Source organism: Nelumbo lutea, chromosome 1 (assembly GCF_056320005.1).
Source record: "Nelumbo lutea isolate HS-2025 chromosome 1, American lotus-T2T, whole genome shotgun sequence".
NCBI classification, from domain to species: domain Eukaryota; kingdom Viridiplantae; phylum Streptophyta; class Magnoliopsida; order Proteales; family Nelumbonaceae; genus Nelumbo; species Nelumbo lutea.
The window spans coordinates 50511955-50529294 of record NC_142684.1 but is presented as its reverse complement, the minus strand read 5'-3'; positions in this window follow the sequence as shown (position 1 = coordinate 50529294).

Genomic DNA, 17340 nt, shown 5'->3' with positions numbered 1-17340 from the left:
GATACACCCACTGCAGGAGTGTATCAAGAAAGTCATAGAATGATACATATCAACCAATACATGTCGATACTTTGAACCTTGCTCCATACTGATGGTGAACTTGTTTTCTAGCTTCTATTGATCTCCTCTTCACGGTTTTCATATAGCACTTCCGTTTTGAGAGAATTAGACTTTTTCCCCTTTTAATTGTCTCACCAGCCACTAACCCCATAAGGTGTCACTTTTCTTACATTGCACAAGAATGTGAAGAGAGCAGATCCCTTTTGGTCAGACCCATGAATTTTGATGTCACTTTTTTTTTTAATGATATCAGCAGATGATTGAATGTAAGATTTCCCGATATCATTTCTACCATAGTTAAGTTCTGTTTTAAAATGCAGTTATCCACGTCAGATTCTTCGTATTGCTGAATTGGGATCTATTCTCAACAAAATACGTTTCTTCTAACATTATTTGCCATGAGACCCAGTCTCATTTGATATTACTTTTCAACCCCTTTAGAGTTTTGTAATTTAAAAAAAAATTAAAATAAAAAAAATAAGGTTATTTAGAAAAGGTCAGTATCTTGACAACTGTCAGTGATGATGCCATGATGTCTCTGTTAAGGTGGATGTCCCCGGTTGGTACACGATAAACAAAGCTAACAGTAGAGTTTTTCCTGTAGACAAGAAACCTGTACCAAGTTGTGGTTCACCGTTCACCTTTAAGGCTGCAACTTGGGTCGTGTTAATCCGAATCTAACTCAAAAAGGTCGGTTGATACTCGGATTAGAATTAGGATTGAAATTTATCAACCCTAAAATTGACCCTTCGAGCAATCCGATCCAGTCCGAATCCAAACTCTATATTACCCGACCCGATTCAATCCGATCCAATTCGACCCAACCAGAATCAACCCATGTGGCTTCGGAACGGTCTCTACTCTCTGAGGCATTTTGTCAAACGAAAGACGTGTGGATGAAGTTTGAACACGAGTCGCAATATATCATTGTTTTTCAATCAGCAAACGGCAGCTCTCCAGTCCAGAAATGGTTGATTCTTTAGCCGTACTAAACAATCTGGGCCCCCTTAGTAATGGTGGCCGATATGGGTACTGTCCATCAACACCACGAGGAACGTATGGGAAAGGTCCAGGTACATTACCTAACCCATTCTTGGCAATGGCAGCACCAGGTTAGCAATAACTCATCCATCTATGAGGGTTTTTGCCATGACCCAATTTTTAGCTGGGACCCATTAGTGCTGGATCTTGATCTTGAGAATGACGAAGATGTGATACCCATACCCATAGGTCCACAGACACCCATTTTCATAGATCTCCTATGAAAATACTTCAAAATAGAGATCTCTCCCTCTACACTTGTAAAATGGTACCATTTGGCTCTTCTTCTATGGGTTGACCACTTGTGGGCCAACCAGGTACAAGGAGGGCTTCACCTCCATGCCCATGGGCCATGGCATGGCTTATTAATTTATGTGCTGGTGAGGAGGTCTCCTTGGGAGTGCTGAAAGCTGATCCATCACGGCTCTTATGAGATAAGGCTGGTTCTTGGGCGTTCACAGACTGTCTAATATTCTTCTTTAGCAAATGGTGCGTTTGTTGTTTCATAACTTAGCCAAAATTTTTGTTCAATCAAAAAGGAAAAATAAATTGGTTTTGTTTTGAAAAGCAATAAATGTTTTTGGAATCATCAAAATAACGGTTTTTAATGCTAAAACAATTTTTGTAGGGGTGTACTTAAATGTAAATTATTTCTTGGAATAAATGGATTGATTCACATCAGAAATCTAAATTGCAGCCCCCTTCTAGCTTATTAATAACCCCCTATAAACCGCATCCTACCTGTGAATTTAGCATCAATCCATCGGCAATATTCAGTCCATCCCTCGTAGCTCCACCCTAGGAGTGTTCTTAAATGTAAATTGTTTTCTTGGGATAAGTGGACTGCAATCCATCTGAATTGTAACCCCCTCCTAGTCTACTAATAGCCCCCCTCCCCCCTATAAACCGCATCCTGCCCGTGAATTTGGCATCAATCCACTGGCAGAATTAAGTCCACCCTAGAAATCGTAGCTCTACCCTAGGGGTGGACTGAACTATAAAAACCCCTTGTTTCTTTTGTTATGAATTACAAAACAAATTAAAACTATCTGATTTGGAAACAAATTGTTTCTCAAAACAAAAATATGGAAAGCCTGTTCTTGAATTTCTGTTTGAAAAACATTTTGTTTTAAATCATACTCTATATCCTATCATCTTTTATAGATGATCTGTACTCCAACACTTGTTTGTTTGAAGCAAAACTAGTTTTTGTTTCTCAAAACAAAAATGTAGTTCAAGAGCATGTTTTTGTTTTTAATTTTTGCTGATATGGTAATTTCAAAAACAAATGAAAAGAAAAACACTTGTGTAGAAATTATATGACTAAGGAACATTATATTAATTACTCAGATAAAAACATGTTCTTTAAACCAGAAATTCAAGAACACATTTTTGCTTTCAGCTTTGGAAACAAAAAAACACATTTATCCCTAAAACATGATTTATGTGTTTTTGTTTTCAAACCAGCTAATTTTGTTTTACTTTTGGAAATGGCAACAAGAAAAAACATTTGTGAACACCTCTTAAATGAAGAAAGACGAACCCAGCTGAAACTCAATTGGGTCCACTTGGGCCTCAGGCTAGTGCAAGCCAGGTTATAATTTTTCTGATCTTGTGCTGTATACAAGACTACGGTGCTGTGTGTCTGTAAGTATTTATAATGGAAATCTTGAATCTTTCACAGAATATGTCCTAAGAATCATCATGCAGCTTCATTTTCAAGCTCTTTTGGCACGTGACTTGTAGCTAGATTTTGGAACTCCAGAAAGAATCATCACGCAGCTTCATTTTCAAGCTCTTTTGGCTCGTGACTTGGAGCTAGATTTTGGAACTACAGACTCTTCATCTTAGCAGTTTGGGAGTCGGGATCCAGGATCCTTTAATTTGATATCACTCTCTGTTACGAAGACATGTAAATCCTCCCCTTCCTTTAGTTAGTGGAGAGGATTGAATATACAATGAGGTCTCTCATTGACATACCTCTGATCATGTGATATTAGAGGATCCTGATTTACAGTATAGTTTGGACTTGAGTTGAGACCTTAATATATCAAATTGTTTTAGACAATATATATATATATATATATATTTAAACTTATTGTATTAAATCTAATATTTAAACCCAATTTGGGTTGGGTTGAAGGGGTGACGTCGTTGGATTTTGGAGAAAGATGGTTTAGGGCCTAAATTGACCCAGGGGCCCGGACTCATGACCAGGTGATAGATCTAGTGGTCCTACTGAATGGGGCAATGGTGGGCTGAAAACATTGTTTATTTCTCAAGCTAAACCCAACCCAACCTGATTCAACCTGAACTGTACTTAGCCTAGCTTCGGTGTTAAGGTTAGCTTGTGCTTGGGTTGGACCCATAACTCAACAAGTAGAACAGTCTCTCCCAACATTTTTCTTCAGCTTCCCTAAGTTGTGTAGTGAAAATATGTTAATTTTGGCATTTATTTTGGGGGAATGATATTGTTAGCAATTCTAAGGGTCTATATTTTTTTTTTAAAGATTGTGAGAGAGAGAAAGTTAGTCAATGGGATTATGGTGATTGAGATGTCCATGTTCTTTTTTCAGATTTATGTGGGTTCATGGAAAATTTATTTTCACGAAGTAACTTTTTCACATGGTGTGTGTGTGTGTGTGGGGGGGGGGTTGCCAATACTTAGATGGGACAAAATTGTCCCTTTTAATAATGACTTTTATATGAGTAAAGTTGTCAATGTCTTATTTACCAGGAAAATAAAAGAATATGAATAAATATACTTACCTAGATAAATATATTTTTAGGAAACACTTACCAGGATAAATAACTTCCCAAAAAGCGGAACGATATATAAATGTTCAACTTGTGATAATAATATCAAGCTGGATTTATTGAAGCATCCTGATGGTGCGCAATCTGGTCACTTCTAACTGGCAAGGGGCCACACTCCAAGCTGGCGATGGACGACACCTGGGAAGAAGAAAATGCAGGATTCCTGGGGAGCACTCCCGGCGGGAACACTCCGATGCTTATGTTAGAACTCTGAGAGAGAAAATTGTAGAGAAGATGAAGAAAGCTAGAGTGCAGATAGTGTGGATGCAATTACCTTTGCTCTCTGGGGGTTGGAGTTCTTATATAATGGTGCCCTGTCAAATCTGACATAACCACCTTTGATTCTCTACCGTAGCTGCTACTTGCCAGGGCTACGCAGGTCACTGTTGCAGGGTATGGCTCTGTCAAGCGGGAGACACCTCAGGTTTGGTAGGCACCACGCCGCCTGGCAAGAGATGTTGGTGCAGGGCTCCAGGTTTGGCAGGTACTGTTGTTAGGGGAGATCTTCCTGTGATACACCGAGCTGTCTTCTTGCAAGCTACCTTGCACCGAGATACCCTGTGCAGGGCTGGAGGTGCCATACTGAGGTGATTCTACCCGAGGCGACCTACTTAGGTCAGTAAGAACAAATTTATTAGGAGGCTCTTGAGCTCGGGAGATCCCTGTCTTGTAGTGCCTTGGCTCGAGATGCTTCCGTGGGAGAACCTTAGCTCGAGGTGTTCCTTCTTGAGGAGGAGTTCGGGGGCTCCTTGCTAAGGAGAAGCTCGAGATAACCAGAGTGTCATCTGGTGCCGAGCTGCCATGCTGGAACTTGGCGGACTGGTCATGTTGAGCTATCACTTATGCTGAGTCATGCCCACGTGTCCCCCTATGATGAGGTCGGTGCAAATCACCCTCCATCAATTGCCCCCCACTCCTTGAGCCAGGGGTCCTGACCTGGTGTGGGGAGTTCACGATGTGAGGGGTGGACTTGGCCCGAGGTCTGGGTTGCCTCGTCAGAATTCGTCGGTCGAACCAGTTCACTGCTCGGCTCAGCCAAGAGTAACCCGGGTCATGTATAGTTCACGTGCGGACGTGACATGATTTATGGACCCCGTGGACGTCAAAAAATGCACTAAACTGATTTCACCTCGAGGGTCGTGTAACCAATTTTCTTGAGGGCCATTAGGTTGTCTTGATCTCAACCATTGAATCTCGGGCATACTGGCTATAAATAGGGGGGCCCCGTCATTTTCTCCGCCATAAGCTTACTAGCACTCACCTTGAGATCACGTCTAAGATCTTCAGCTCGGGTTCTCCAGTTCGTTTCCTGTTTGGTTGCGTTTTCTTGGGTGAGTCCCCCTAGCTCCTTCTTTCAGTTCGTTTCCGATTTTTCAATTTCAACTTCATAGCTAGTCTTCTTTAGCCCATTTCTCAGTCCGTAGCTATGTTGGACCATAGCTTCAATAGTCAATTAGATGAGCCCGAGGTGGGTCCCCGACTCCAGTGGATAGTCTCTTAGATGAGCCCGAGGTGGGTACCTCAGCTCAAGTAGGTGCCTCCAAAGCACATTCCACCTACGAGGTGCGTAAGACCTTCGGTAACCCGGCATCCACCTCTAATCGAGGTCAGATACCAGACAAGTTTGGTCCTTCTACCATGATGGTAGATAGGCTTAGAAGCCTGATAGCCCGGTACAACCTTCCTAGAGAGTACACCTACCATCTTCCTGTGGGCAACTTTCCCTGGGAGCACGGTTGCGATGAGATCGTGATTTTCGGGGAAGAGCTCGTGGCTGGGCTCCGCCTTCCACTACACCCTCTCATTGTTGAAGTTTTGAATCACTTCGATGTAACCATAGATCAGCTCCACCCGAACTCTATTAGGAATGTGATTGGTACAATTTCTCTCTGTTTTGACTACATCCTTCCTCTTGATCTAGACATTTTTTCTTCTATCTTATCAATAAAGAAGAACGCATCTAGCATTCTCCCTGAGCACAAGCGGACCTACTACTTGTCCCCCCGCCCGGGCTTCAAGTTGTTACACAAACTTCCTAGTAAAGTCCCGACCTGGAAACGGCACTACTTTGTAGTTCGTAACACTAAGGGGTGGCCCTTCCGTACTCACTGGAGGGTGGCCATTCAAGACTCCGGCATTAGGCTGGACAAGAATACAAGTGATGCACTTCAATCTTGGGCGGAGCTCAGCTTTGAATGCAAGGATTACCTCACCGAGAACAAGCTTATCGAGGTCGGCCTGAGTCCCGGTAGGTCGCCTTGTGTAGAGTTAGTATTTTTCTCAGTAGCCAGTTTTTACTTCTTGGTAGTATTACTAACGTCAAACTCTGTTGCAGGTTCTATGGAGCAATTCAGTGTAGAAAACCTCTTCGGGAAGATGAAGGGGAAAAAGAAGCGAGTTGCAAAGAGAGCTCACATTGAGCCTCCACGAGCTTCTACTCCCAAACCCGGGCTACCTGCTGATGCTTCTTTGGTGATCGACTTGAAGGAGTCAAAGAGTCTTCCACCTTGGTGGCCTGAGGCGATTTCGGAGACCATCCCTGAGACTTCAGAGCCCGCTTCCGAGACCACCGCCACTACTTCGGGAAGTAGGGAATCAGCCCGGGGATCAGCCCAGAGTATTCTGGACCCGCAGTACAGCCTCTGGAAGAGCAAAGGGACTGCATGTGCTGAGGAGGTCTCTAGCTGGGCTGAGCTATCGCCTGCTCAGCTTGGAGCACAAGCAGCTACCCATTGCATGGTGGTAAGTCTTGTTGCGTTTCGACTTTCAATTTCTGTAGTTGTTGCTTTACTGATGCTTACTGACATTCTCTTGGCAGGTGAAAAATGCTGTGCACGCCCTGACCTACCAGTCCAAGCAGCACTTGAAAAGAGCTTGGGTTGCCGAGGATTCAGCCCGCACAACTCAAACTGAATTGGAGCTAGCTCGTGGCCAAATCCAATGACTGGAAGGCAATGTGCTAGCAAAGAAGGAGGTAGTTATGTCGCTGATGTCAGACAAGGAGGAGTGGCTGCGCTAGAAGGAGTTAGTACGTAAGAAGGAAGAACTGCTACGCGAGAAGGGAGCTCCGAAGCATCAGGTCGAGAACCTCGAAGCTGACGTCAAGGAGCAAACTGAGGCCCTCCTTGATGCCATGGAGGAGGCCAAAGTCAAGGCCGTCCAAGACTACGTCATGTCGGAGGAGTTCGACGGGGTAATGGTGGACGCCTACCGCAAGGGCTTCAAGCTCAGCAGGTGGCTGATAAAGTGCGAATTTCCACAGCTCGATGTAAGCGCTATCACCACCTCGCGAATCACGGGGGATGTAGCTCGTCAGGCCGCTGAGGACCCGGACTCCGAGGAGGAGGGTGACGAGGACATCGGGAAGGCTAACGCAACCAACTAGGTTGCCAACCAGGCAGACACTTTTGCGGAGGCTCTGAGCGAGTTCCCCAAGTAGTTCGAACCGTCCTTGTACTTTGACCCTACGAGCTCAGTTTTTTTTTTAATACCGAATTCATTGTAATGAAACTCTGGTAATGAAATATGTTGTTTAGATAAGTGCTGTGCATTTAACCTTCTTGTGCAATTATTCTTTTTGATCGGAATAAGTGGTGTAAAGGTTTCCCCGAATTGTCAAGCTATAGAGCTAAGTACCCGATGTGGAGGTTTCTGAACTGTTGTTACCCTGAACTGTCTCCTAGTACTTAGTAGAGGTAACTTTAGGATGTATACCGGGGTGAGCAACATAGTAGGGTATATGCTCGGACTGTCTGCACCCAAGCTACTTAAGTTGATATTGGTTGTCCCTAATGGGTTCAATTCATTGTATGCTGGGGTGGGCTATGTACCATAGGGTTCACACCTGAGCTGCCCGTGCCTTGGCATTAAAATTACTTAAACCATGCCAGCGAGGCGATTAGGTCTCATGTGGTGCCGAGGTCTTTCTTTAGCTCGGCGCTTTAGCCCTTAGGCTGAGGGAGCGACTTATAGTCCGCCCTCCTGTAGAGTTTGCCCATGCCGAAGAGGCGGCTGGGCGCCGAGGTCCTTAGCTCGGTGATTTAGCCCTTAGGTTGGGGGAGCGACTTATGGTCCACTCAGCTTAGAAATTATAGGTAATATTGTCTTAATTTAACAATATTCCATGCTTGAGGTACTTGTTTCCCTTCTAGGGTTTTGAGCTCATACGTTCCTTCCCCGAGCACCTGCTTTACTCGGTAGGGTCATTCCCAATTTGGCCCGAGATTACCAACACCAGGATCAGGTTCACTGACTTTACAAAGAACTAGGTCTCCAACGCGGAGGTTCCGCTTCTTAACCCTAGCGTTATAGTATCGAGCTACTCTATGCTGGTAGGCCATGATTTTAATGTATGTGAGGTCCCGTACCTCTTCAAGTAGGTCGAGGTTGGTGCGTAGCTTGTCTTCGTTTATTTTGTTGTCATACACTTCTAGACGTAGCGTGGGAACCTCGATCTTGGCTTGGATGACTACCTCCGTGCCATAAGTGAGGTTAAAAGGGGTCTCGCCTGTTGCGGTCTTCACCGCTGTCCAATAAGCCCATAGTACATTGGGTAGCTCGTCTACCCATAGTCCCTTAGCTTGGTCGAGGTGTGCCTTCAGTCCATGGAGAATGACTCTTTTTGTGACCTCCGCTTGGCCGTTTGCTTGAGAGTGCACCACCGAGGTGAAGTTTTGTTGAATTCCCATATCTTTGCACAAGTTCTGGAATTTTATATCCTTGAACTGCTTACCATTGTCAGAGATCAGTATTTGGGGTAGTCCGAAATGACACACTATATTCTTCCAGAAGAAGTTCTGCACATTCCGCGCTGTGATTGTTGTGAGAGGTTTAGATTCTACCCACTTAGTGAAATAATCAACTGCCACCACTAAGAATCTCCTTTGCCCTGTTACTGGCGGAAATGGTCCGAGTATATCAATCCCCCACTGTGCGAAAGGCCACGAGCTGGTGAGATACTTCAGGTTGGCGGCAGGCTGGTGGTGGATGTTGGCGTGATTTTGGCACTTGTCACATCTTCTGACAAGCTCGATTGCATCTGCCTTCATTGCTTGCTAGTAGTATCCATGTCGTAGCGCTTTCTAGACAAGAGCCATTCCCCCCAAGTGTTTGCGGCACAGGTCCTCATGAGTGTCGCAGAGCACTAGCTCGGCCTCGGAAGGTTGCAAGCAGCACAAATAGGGGAGTATGTAGGATCTTCGGTACAACCGTTCGTCTATCATGACGCATTTGGCTGCTTGATGCTCTATCCTTCTAGTAGCATTACGATTTGCAAGGAAGGTCCCACGCAGCAGGAAGCTCGCGAGCGGATCGATCTAGTTTGACTCTGCTTGTACGACAGGAGCAGCCTTCTCTACCCCCCCAAGAATGCTAGGCCGAGGCAGGTTCTCTATGTACACGGTTCTTATGGTATTATCACTGGTGCTGACTAACCGGGACAGGGCATTGGCCTCAGCGTTCTCTGATCTCGGGATTTGATTGATGAAGTGTTATTGGAAGTTGAGCATAGCCTCTTTGACTTTGGCTAAGTAGGTGATCATGGTTGGCTCGCGAGCTTCATATTCACCCGTAACTTGGTTGACCACGAGCTAAGAATCACTGTAGATGATGATGTGCTTGGCTTTCACTTCATTTGCTGGAGCTAGCCCGACTATTAACACCTCGTACTCTGCCTCATTGTTGGATGCCGCAAACTCAAAGCGTAACACATACTCTAGTTTTACCCCGCTTGGCCCATATAGAATGATTCCGGCTCCGTTGCCCTGCTGGTTGGACAAGCCATCCACATGAAGGATCCAAGGCTCCTCATCCTAGCTCGGGTTCGACCTAACTAGGAGAGAAGCCGCACTGGTTGCTACCTCACAGTGCTCAAGCCCAACTGGTCTGGGAACCCTGGGCTCATCTGACCTGGGGGCCTCAGGCTCGACCGACTTGGGGAGTTCGGTGCTGAAAGTGCATTCTGCGACAAAGTTAGCTAAGGCTTGGGCCTTGATAGTAGTTCGCGGCTTGTACCGTAGGTCGTATTCGCTGAGCTCGATGGCCCACTTTGTGAACCTACCAGAGACCTCGGGCTTGAGCAAGACTTGCCTCAGAGGCTTGTTGGTGAGGATGACAATAGTATGAGCTTGGAAGTACAGATGGAGCTTCCGAGCTGCAATGGCTAGAGCATACACCAATTTTTTGATCTTTGGATATTTTGTCTCTGCCCCCTACAATACTTTGCTAACATAGTAGATATGTCATTGGTGTTAGACAGTCTTGTAAGCCCTTAGCTTCAATCGGATTTGATATACTTTTGTTATTTAGTGGAAATAAATTAAAGTGCATGTTTGATTCATATTGTTTGGTATAATTCTGTGTAAGACCCTAAAACTGGACACTTATAGAAACTTGTGTTAGTTTTAAATGTTCACAACCATTGGATAAGTCTGGGGAGATTTATCCTGCCAAGGCTGATACTGGTGTGCCACCAAGTGTTGGGATGGCTTGTTTCGGCCATCAGGGTAAGACCCAAGGCACATGCAGTATGGGATTGCTTGAACCCTTGAACCGGACCAGATTTCTAGTATTGCCCTAGACCTTGGAGACAGATGGGCAAAACTGGAAAGTTACACCTGACCTCTAGACTCGATTATGACACATCACTAGGTGTCGGATCGGGCTATCTTTGATGTGTCAATCAGTGAGATCCTTAGTGGGGGTCAAAACCTGGACATGTTGGGGCAGTTTGAGAATTCATCTAAGTGAGTGGTCATAGTGACAGGATCAGCCCCTTTGTCGGACATTGGTAATGATCGGTAATGCACTCTCTCTGATGGAAACCAAACAGCCGGCAGTTGATTTCAATCGTTGGAATTTTGTTTTGCAAAATAAGATATATATATATATATATATATATATATGTATATGCACGGTTTCAAAAGATTTGCAAAAGGTTTTAATTCCCGGGATCCATGTGAGTAGAGAGTGCGGCACTGTTCCTTGCAGCCGAGAGAGAGGTCTTCTCTTGTCGGGCAGTGCTTGATCATTAAGGGCTGAGAGGTTAAGTGTTAGACAATTTATGATAATACCTAATGGGCTAATCTTGCACCTGCCCTCAGTCCCTGGGTTTTTATAAGATGGCTTGGCCCAGGGACCACTTAATGTAAGTGTTGGGCCCATAGGGTCCATGTGATGGGCTCAAGGGGGTCACTGAGTCTTTTAGTGAATTCAGCTGGGCCTTGTAATAAAGGCTGGGCCGAACCCATGTGGCTGGTGTGTAGGTCAATGCTTGGGTCCCACGCCATACAAAGAAGCCCAACTGGACAGTAGGTTGGAAACTAGTTAAACACTGAACACTTAATGGGCCAAAAGCCCATTTCGAATTGGGCTGATATGATCACCAGTTCATAGGGCGAATCTGAGATTAGTGTTAGTAAAAGGATTGGGTCATTGACCTTATCCACTCTAAGAGACCAAATTCAAAATAGATTTGAATCTGGTAACCTCCTGATAAGATCAGGAGTTAACTAACTTAATTTGCGGAGAGGATTAAGATTAACCTCTATCCAAATACTAATTTGATTTGGGATAACTCCCAAAATATTTGGAGGTTTCTTAATCAAGACGAAAGAGGAGAAAACCCTAGTAGAAATATCAGATTTCGAACTAGGGGGTTTGAGTAAGCAAGAAACACATCCTGCAATCTGAGATTTGATCTCTCACAGACTCCAGAGAGAAGAGACAATTCTGCCCTCTTCGTCCCTGGACTTCTCCTCCTTCAGCCGCCGCCACTACCTATTGGAAGATTGGATCTTTGCAGCAACAGGAAGTCAAGAAAGCAGTTCTTGACAATAGTCTTGCATGAAAGACACTAGTATTCGGTGTTCAAGGTTTCCAGAGGGTTCTTATGAAGAATCTAGTGTATAGGACGCACCCTGCTGGTTTCGTTCCATCCACAACTGTGTCATCTTCAGTAGGAGCGGATCTTGGTTACTTCTTTGGGCGTGAACACCAACTTTGGGAGATATTATTTCTCCGGATCAGGTATAATCCTTCCTTTTTCCTTTTGGTTCAGATCTAGTTTGTTTATAGTTCAAGTAGGATCCTTGAATAATGTATTCTAAATTTAGGGAGTATGATTCCCAATTGGAAGAAGGTAGGAATATTTTTCAAAATTCGCCCCCCCATTCCACACCTTTCTTGGTGTCCATTAGATGGATCCTACCATTCTTTCAGTGGTATTAGAGCCACAGGTTCGAATCTTGAACCAAAAGAAAATCAGATCTGACCCTGCGCAAATGAACAGAAAATGTTCTGCCAAGATCTGCGCAGATTGCTTTCCTTTTTTTTTTTTCAAGAAATGGTTTCTTGTTAAGGGAATTTGATCTGAAATTAATTTTGTTAAATCCAAAAATTTATTTAGAATTGTTCTTTATTTATTTTTGATTTAATGGTCTCTTCGAACCTGGAGATCGCAGTGCAGATTTGGCGTAGATTGTCTGCGCACCCTTTTTTCTTCCTTTTATTATTATTCGGTCTGTAAATAATTTTTTTTTCTAGACTGAATGTATAGGATTTGATCAAGAATGTAATTAATTAATAGAAATAGGATTTCTGTTTTTTATTTATTTTCTTGATTAAAGAAGAAGGAAGAAGATGGCAACGCTGGAGATTTGCAGATGGAGAAATCGCAAACTGCGATTTACAGTTTATGAAACTGTAACTTTTGTGATTAACCTCTATTTTGTAGGTGGTATGAACAATCCATAATTTTGATTTGTGATTGTCTAAAATAAAAAAATTATTAATTTCAGATATCTCTTGAATTAATTCTTGAATTGAAAATCAGTTTTGGACCATTTCGGACTAGATTGGACCAAAATTGTTTGGACCGAATCTGAGATTCGAAGGGGGCTGTTTTTCAGTCCATATTTCTCACACTGATTATTCCAAATCTGATGTTCAATTACAGGGATTAATTCGGCCCACCTGTAAAGCGCAGTTTTAAAGGGTTAAAACTGTAAAAGCCCATTGTTGTGAGAAAAGCTGTATGGGCCGAACTGCTAATTGCAATTCAGCCCATACACCTAGCAAACATTAATTGTTAATGCTTTAAGTTTTAAATGGGCCATTCGATGGGCTTTACAGCAGTTAATTGATTGGATCAATTCTTCCTTTACATGTGATGTTTGGATGTATGATGTGCTGCGACCATGGGGCATAAGCACTTGGCCCATGTTAACTCGTTAGTGGCTCTTGCACACACCATGGCTGAATGCACGTCATTGCCATGGTGTCCCTTAAGGTCATTGGATGACCCCTCTCTACTTGGTGGGCCCCACAACCCTGAAAAGGGATGTGTACGGAACCCCTAGCCGATTGAGGCCCACCAGAAATCTGGCTTTATGAAAGCTAGTGGGAGCCACTTTGGTTTGACCTAAATTAGAACTAGGGCGTAATTTTGTTCCCTCCAAGCAAATATGAGTGCGTGTGATAGGGAGATTCATTTGATGGACTCTCTAAAGGCCTTCCGTCATTAGCACAATGATGGGTCCATCAGTAATGAGGAAACACACCATAAAATTGGGCTATCCATTTGCTGTTGGATCTGTTAGAGTGTTTCATTAGATGATAGGGGCGTCATAGACCGATGTGGGAGGGGCTTCACTAGAAAATGGGAACTCTCTCACGGTACCTTGGTGTAACCTGAATATGATGGGTGTGCACTCACTGGACAGAAAGGTTTACTTGAAAACGACTCTGAACCTTGTTTGACAGAGGCCAAAGGGAAACTCATCTGACGAGTGGATATGATCCACAACAGAAAGGTGGTGGGGTTATGTAGCTGAAACAGTTGGCTTCACGCACCCTATGTGATTTCCCACATTTCTAGAGACATTCCGTCATCTCTATCACTGAGAAGGGAGGGAAAATCTCAGAGATGAATAAATGGGAATGGAACATAGACTAAAAGCCATATCTATGTAGGTAACATGAATCAAACTAAGGTTGTGGACTAACGTATTTGCTATTTTATCAAAAAATGGCAAATGGCCAATTTGCAAAGCTTCTAGATGATAACAAGCTTAAGGGCCCAAACTATGCCGACTGGTACAGAAATCTTATGCTGGTCCTAACTTCTGAAAAGTTAGATAAGGTGGTGAAAAATCCTGCCCCGGAACGTCCGGGTGATAGGGCTTCTGAGGCCCGTAGGAGGGACTACCAAGATTGGGAGGATAAGAACTCCCTAGCCCACTGCTTTGTCATTGCCTCATTAGACAACTCAATACAGAGGCAGTTCGATCAGATTGAACTAGCCAAGGACATATTGGACAGTCTAAGAACAATGTATGAAGAGCAGAACTGTTCTACTCGACATAAAGTCCTGAAATTGTTCATGACCACGCAGATATCCAAGGGGTAGAAAGTTCATGACCATTGTCTTCGGATGATGGGATACATTAATGAACTTGAAGCTCTTGGGTCCGGGCTAGATCTTGGCACGCAAGTGGATGCCATCCTGAATTCTTTGCCCTCTTCCTTCAATGCATTCACTATGAACTACAATATGAATAAGCTGAATGTCAGCGTCTAGGAACTCAACAACATGTTGCAGAGGGCTGAGGATCTTTTAAAGAAGGATGAGCCTGTGGTTATGCTTGCTGAAGCTAACAGATCGGGCAAGAAAAAGAGAAAGGCAAAGAAGCCCCAGAACAAAGCTGCCAAACCCAAGAAGCAGAAGAAGAATAAGGCATCGGATGTCTGTCACTTCTGCAAACAGACTGGCCACTGGAAGAGGAACTGTCCTGCCTACCTGGAATCTAAGAAAGGTAACATCAAAACTTAAGTCATAGAAAATAATATGTTAGTTACTTCTGTGTCCTGGTGTGTTGACTCCGGGGCTTCAACTCATGCGTGTAACTCACTGCAGGGGTTCAAAGTTACTAGAAAATTGAGTGAAGGTGAGGTGACACTATTCTTGGGAACGACTGCAAGTGTTGCAGCTGCGGCGATAGGAACCGTAGAATTAGTTTTTAGAGAAGGAGTCCTTGTACTTAAAGATTGTCTTTATGTACAGAACTTGAGAAGAAATTTAATTTCTGTTTCTAAACTGTGTGCTGATGGATATACTGATTATTTTTGTAATATGAATACTATTAAACGGAATAACAAATTCATCGCATGTGGGGAACTGGAGAATGTTCTCTATGTTCTACATCCTTCTCTAGAAACTAACCTAACCGAAACTACGTCGGTCAAAAATCCCAAGAAAAGGAATCGTGATACAATTAATCCCACGTGCCTCTGGCATTACTGACTTGGCCATATTGGTATTGACTGAACCACAAGACTGGTGAAGGATGGTCCTTTGGATTTTCTAACCATAGAAAATCTTCACTCTTGTGAGCCTTGCCTTCAAGGTAAGATGACTAAGTGGCCATTTGACGGTAAGCCTGAAAGATCTGGAGGCACACTTGACCTAATACATACTGATGTATGTGGTCCCCTGAGTGTTAGGACACGGAATCAACATGTGTACTTCATCACCGTTACAGATAATTTTTCACGATATGGTTACGTGTACCTAATGAGACACAAATCTAAATCCTTTGAAAAGTTTAGAGAGTTTAGACAAGAAGTTGAGAAACAGTTAGGGAGAAAAGTTAAGGCCCTTCGGTCGGATCGAGGTGGCGAGTATCTCTCTGACAAATTCAGGAACATTTAAAGGACAATGGGATAGTGTCACAACTAGCTCTTCCTGCTACACCACAACTCAGTGGTGTGTCAGAGAGGAGGAATAGGACCTTGTTGGACATGGTCCGGTCACTTCTCGTACGCTCAGAATTACCCACATCCTTTTGGGGATATGCATTAGAGACTGTTATCTACGTGCTGAATCGGGTTCCTACCAAATCAGTTCCGAAAACTCCATATGAACTATAGACCGGAAGGAAGCCAAGTGTAAGACATTTGAAGATTTGGGGTTGTCCTACACACGTTAGAAGAACAAGTGCGGACAAGTTGGAATCCAAAACCAGCCGTTGCCTATTTATAGGCTACCCAAAGGATTCAGTGGGTTATCTATTCTATGACCCAAGTGAGCAGAAAGTGTTCTGCAGTCGAAATGCTCAATTCTTAGAATCTGAATACATCATGGACACTCACCGCCAAGAAATAGTTCTTGATGAGGAGAGCTCACGAGCAGTGGGAGATGTCCCACAAGTTCCAGGTAGTAACCAACCTAGAAGGTCCACCCGGGTATCCAGACCACCAGTCCGATATGGTTATGACCAGGATACCTACCTGGTGGAAGCCTTGACTAGTGAAGAGGATCCCGCTACTTACGTGGAAGCTATATTAGACATAGATTCCCAGAAGTGGGTGGAGGCCATGAGAGATGAGATGGACTCGATGGAGACCAATGGAGTCTGGACTCTAGTAGATCAGCCCTCCGGGGTAAAAGCAATTGGTTGCAAATGGATTTACAAGAGGAAGAAGGGCCCCGATGGCAGGATTGAGACCTACAAAGCTCGCTTGGTGGCGAAAGGGTATACTCAGAAAGAAGGCATCGATCATGAGGAAACCTTTTCGCCCGTGACCATGCTTAAATCCATTAGGATCCTGTTAGCTGTAGCAGCATACCATAACTACGAGATTTGGCAAATGGATGTCAAAACCGCGTTCCTGAATGGTGATTTTAGTGAAGATATCTACATGTAGCAGCCGCAAGGCTTTATTGCTGCTGGTCAGGAACACATGGTATGTAAATTCAACAGATCCGTATATGGACTTAAGCAGGCTTCTATGAGTTGGAACATCCGTTTTGATTCTACCGTCAAAACATTTGACTTTGAGCAGAATCTGGATGAGCCCTGTGTTTACAGGAAGTCCAGTGGAGATAAGATTATTTTTTTAGTATTGTACATGGACGATATCCTACTCATTGGGAATGATGTAGGAATGTTGACTTCGGTCAATGTATGGATGTCACAGCAGTTCTCCATGAAAGATCTTGGAGAAGCTTCATACATACTGGGTCTTCGACTCTATAGAGATAGATCAAAGCAGATAATTGGATTATCCCAGGCTGCTTACATTGATAAAATTGTCAAAAGGTACAACATGGAAAACTCCAAGAAAGGAAATGTTCCTTTCAGACATGGAGTAACTCTCTCCAAGAAGATGTCTCCCAAGACTTCTGAGGAGATTGAGGGCATGAGAGACGTTCCCTATGCCTCAGCCGTAGGGAGCATCATGTATGCCATGTTGTGCACTCGCCCAGACATAGCTCAGGCGGTGAGTCTGGTAAGAGGATTCCAGGCTAACCCAGGGTAGGATCATTGGACTGCTGTGAAGAACATACTTAAATACCTTCAAAGGACAAAAGAGTTTTGTCTGGTATTCGATGGTAGTTCACTACAAGTTCTGGGGTATACAGAT